Source organism: Gossypium raimondii, unplaced genomic scaffold (assembly GCF_025698545.1).
Source record: "Gossypium raimondii isolate GPD5lz unplaced genomic scaffold, ASM2569854v1 Contig00314, whole genome shotgun sequence".
NCBI classification, from domain to species: Eukaryota; Viridiplantae; Streptophyta; class Magnoliopsida; order Malvales; family Malvaceae; genus Gossypium; species Gossypium raimondii.
In genome coordinates, this window is record NW_026291414.1 from 25,001 (window position 1) to 30,000 (window position 5,000).

Consider the following 5,000-nt stretch of genomic DNA (forward strand, 5'->3'; position numbering starts at 1 on the left):
ATACCATCTATATTTAGCTTTTCTGTCTGGAATGCATTCAAAACAATTCGCTTTCTAGATGATCCTTCTAGAAGTGAGTGGAATAGAACAATTTTCTAGTTACTTCGTTCTCTATTTCTATTTGAGAAAATCCTTAGGAAAAGCATTTTGTTTCCATAAAGAGCTAAAACAAGATGTAAATGTCTCTAGTAAACCAAAGTTATCGTTTAATAGCTATTTTGCTAATCTATCCCATCAAAAAAAATTGAAGATTTAGTTACGATTAGAAATACACTTTCTATCTTTATCCATGGATCTTTTCCTCATACTTATTCAATTGGAAGTATTGATCAATTGAAAAAAAAATTTATGTTTCGTAATTTCATAATCCAATTTTCAATTTTGAGTTAGAATATAATTTAAAAATTATATCTAATTTAATTGGTATTTGGATCCAAATCACGAGAATGTATATTCTTCCTCAAATCTTTCGTTGAGAGGTAAAGTTAAATCCTTTTAAAGAAATAAAGTTTTTGCTCGGAATATGAATCAAACCGAGGACCCCTTAACTCTTGGGGATTAATAAGAACGAATCACACTTTTACCACTAAACTATACCCGCTACAATGCGATTATTGTATTTATTGTATATTTATTGTATATAAAGGGACCCTTTGTCGAACAGGGGAATTGGGCGTAATCAAGATAGGATTACAAGATGGAGCCTAAAAATCCAGAAAATGGGGCCTTACCACCTTTTGTCAGAAGACTTGTGTTATAGGGTTTTGATAGATAAGTTCGACAAAGGACTTGATCCTCTTTAACATAAATAACATAAAATGGATTATGCAAAAATCCATAGTTTTTTATTATTTATTCTAGTTATTCTAGTAAAATATAAAATAAATGGAAATAAAAGAAATAGGAAGAAAAGAAAAAGAATAGAAATAATATTTTGATTCTATATCATAGGAACGGAAATAGGACTTCTTCTGCTTCTGATTGTTGATTCAATGCAATAACAAGATTTTTATTTACAACAAGCCAGATCACTAGAATCATAGAAAAATGAGTTATTTGAGTTGAAAATAAAAAATAGGACGGCCGGAGTACAACCAGGCCGGTCCGTGAAAATGGAAATTTAAAAGTTCCTTTGCGCGAAATCAAAGCGATATTCTTTCTTTTTGTTATTTGAGATATTTCTTTAGAGCCCTTGTTTTTATTTAAAATATAAATGATATAGAATATAAATGGAATGGAATTACTGATAAAGTTCTATATCTCTATAGAAAAGTTGGATATATCTATATAATCAATCTATATAATAATAATAAAATTTAGAATCTATATATCTATGGATTAATAATACTCTATATAATTAATAATACTCTATATAGATAAATAATAATCTATATAACATAATCTATATAACAAAGTCAAAAAGGGCTTTTTTCAAGCCTTTCTTTTTGCGGTGCTGTAACATAGTAATTATCTTTTCTCAATTAGGAGAGATGGCTGAGTGGACTAAAGCGTCGGATTGCTAATCCGTTGTGCGAGTTATTCGTACCGAGGTTCGAATCCCTCTCTTTCCGTTTCGGTTTTTGGTAGTGGAATAGATCAAATCCTAATACCATTTCTAAAAATGAAGCAAGGAACTCTCCCTTTTTTATTCTTCGCGTCCAGGATTACGTCCCGGATCATTAGATAGAAATCCGAAGATGAAGAGAGAAACAAAGAATATTACTACGGTGTAAACAAAGAGTTTAAGAGTAAGCATTACACAATCTCCAGAGCATTTTTGGAAAAAGAAGAGAATAGATTCCCCGTTTTATACCACATATCCTATTTTGTTTTGATTTTGACGCAAGAAATAAAGTGATTTCTAGAATTTCTAGAAATCGAAAAGAATTTCTAGAGAAATTCACTTGTAATAAGAGTTGAGTTTTTCATTACACAAAAAATTCTTTCATACCAACAATTATATATTGTGGCGGACTCTAATCTAAATAGGGTTCTTCGGCGAAAAGGGTCAGAATGAGGAAATGGGATGATCCAGATTTATCAGGGCTATCCAAGAATTTGAATCTTTGAATTGAGGGTTCGTTCATAGTGTAAGACTTATCTGATCTTTTCAATTGTTTAAATTTTTTTCTTGAATCACTCATGAATTTTTCTAGGACAGTATTAAGGATCTCATCGAAAACTTACAGCAGCTTGCCAAACAAAGGCTAAGAGCAAAAGAACAGGTATTGCTTTGGCATAAAATCTACGATTGGATTCAAAAAGCATAGGCCTCGGGCAATTTGGCGAATAAAAAACTACTCGAAAAAAGGGCAGAATTAAAACAGATACAGATCAAATTAAAGATATTAAGCATAACAAAATTTTGTTCTTGGAGATAATTTTGATTGAGTTATTAATATGTTTTTTGATATAAGGAAAAAAATGAAGAAAGGAAAATAAGGCAGACTAAACAATACTTCTTTGAACTCACCCAATCAAAAGCCTTCAATTCTTACAAGAGAATAGAAGAAATCATACTTTCATACAATATCTTAATTGAATTTATGTAATGATCAATAAATTCGATTTAATTCTCTATCCATACATGCAAAAATCGTAGCAAGAATCTATTCCATAGCTATAGCTATTTGGAACTGGAATTGACGAACAAAGGAATACCCATATTAGTGTTTAGTAGTTTCAAATAGAAATCAAAATGGGGCGTGGCCAAGTGGTAAGGCAACGAGGTTTGGTCCCGCTATGCGAGGTTCGAATCCTTCCGTCCCAGAGCATACTCTATTTATATATCAGAATAACCATATCCGAATCTAAATTGCTCTTTTTTTGTTTTTAATAACCTTCTTTCTAACAGTCAAGTAGTGGAGAAAATGTGATTCTTGCTTTTGATTTTTAATGATTTCTTAAGATTGGCACTCGAACAACTGTGAGATTGCTGGATCTATTCTACCGAGTTATTTGATCTATCGGGTTATTTGAAGATGCAGTAGATTCAAAAAAAAGATTAGTTTATTTGTGTTATTTATAATATTCGTGATATTATTAGTATTTTCGTAATATTATTATTAATGATATTCTTTATTTTTTTTTTTTAACTTTTATTATACTTTTCTATTCTAATTAAACTTTTCGATTCTAATAAAAAAAAAAATAAAAATATTGCATTCAGACAATCATACAATATGGGGTAGTTTGAATTCTTATTGAGGCTTTTTCTTCCTAAATTATTTATTTATTTCATATAGCATATAGAAGGAAATTGATTTCATATAGAAAGTATAGATAGATTACTATGTATCGACTGAACCAATGACTATTCATGATTCCATAATTGAATCAATGCTCCAAACTAGAGGAATGTTATGGTAAAACTTCGTTTGAAACGATGTGGTTGAAAGCAACGTGCGACTTGAAGGACATGATCAGCTGTGGATGTCAAAACCCACCACTTTCCGTTATGTAGAAATGAAGGTGCTTTTGCTCGACATCCTTTGTTCTGTCAGAGTCCGTCTTTTTGTTGAGTTGTAATGTAAATAGTACAGGATGGAGCTCGAAGAGAAACATCCATTTTTCAGGGCAAGGATCTAGGGTTGATTAATGGAAATCAATAAGTTGGAACAACTTCGTAATGTCTATTTGTGATATAGAAATCGAAAAGGATCCGATTCAACTATTTTCAAATCAAAAGAAAAGTTGTTGGAATTGGTAAAACTCTTTCGATCAAAAGTGTATCATGCGAGGAATTAATCGTTCGCCTTGATTCTTTGATAGAAAAAAAGAGAAAAAAGGGCGTATTGCTGCCATTTTGAAATGATTAAATATCGCCGAAGGAATGTCTAAACCCAATGATTAAAGGCAAAGATAAAAGATCCTAGAACAAAGAAATACCTTTCCATTTTCTCAACAACTAGATTAAAATGAAGAATCATAATAGATTCTAAGCGAGACAAACAAAAAGGGTTAGAGACCACTCAATAAAGGAATGCCTAAAGATTATTTTTGAGCATTTTGCGAGGTTATTTGACTTGAGTTATGAGGTACGAATGCTTTTCTTCTTTTTTTGAAAAAAAGGCAGGAGTTAAATGTCTAATTGATTTGCTGGTTTATGGATCTTTTTGACATTCTAATTCCATACATTCTAATTCCATACATAGACATAACTTTTAATTAATCATTTTTTCTCAGGCCGTACGAGAGAAAACTTCTTATACGTTTCTAGGGGGGGTATTATTTAACTTCATCTATCCCAATGAGCCGTTTATCGAATCATTGCAATTGATGTTCGATCGAAGAGAGGAAGAGATCTTCGAAAAGTGGGTTTTATGATCCGATAAATAATCAAACCTATTTTAAATGTTCCGCCATTCTCTATTTCCTTGAAAAGGAGCTCAACCCACAGCAACTATTCATGATATTTTAAAGAAGGCGGGTGTTTTTACAGAACTTAGTCTTAATCAAAACAAAATTCAATTAATGAAATCCAAAAAGAGGTGTGGATGATTCATATCTAGCTTTGTATAAATTTTCTTTTATTATTTCCTCCCCCTCTTTTTGTCTATTCAGAACTTTATTTTTAAAAATTGATTATTCATATTTCTTATTGCTTTGCTACTATAGAATATTCCTACTATAAAATCTAGAAATACCGTGTTCTATAACAATAAAACCCGATTTTATTGAGCCAATTTTATTGATAGAAAATAGAGAAAAAAAGATCAAGTGAATAAATGAAGTAATTGCATTTAAACATTTACAAAACAACCTAAAAATAGATAAAAAAACAGATAAAATAACATATAACATATAAAAAAGAGAAAATATTAATATAATAATTAATAAAAAAAAAAATGAATTCTTTTTTTCATTTGTATTTTTAGAGTCTTTTTATTATTCTTTATTCTTTTCTCAACTCTCAACATTTATATTCAAAATTTACAATCATATTGACAACAGTGTATCGAACAAATATAATTCGATCATAGATAAATAGAATCATTTAT

At 30.1% G+C, this 5,000-nt stretch overlaps 1 pseudogene; it reads left to right on the forward strand.

Moving 5' to 3' along the window:
• The window catches only part of LOC128038792 (protein Ycf2-like), a 7,921-nt pseudogene extending 5,025 nt beyond the window's left edge, over nucleotides 1-2,896 (forward strand).
• The last annotated feature ends 2,104 nt before the right edge of the window (nucleotides 2,897-5,000 follow it).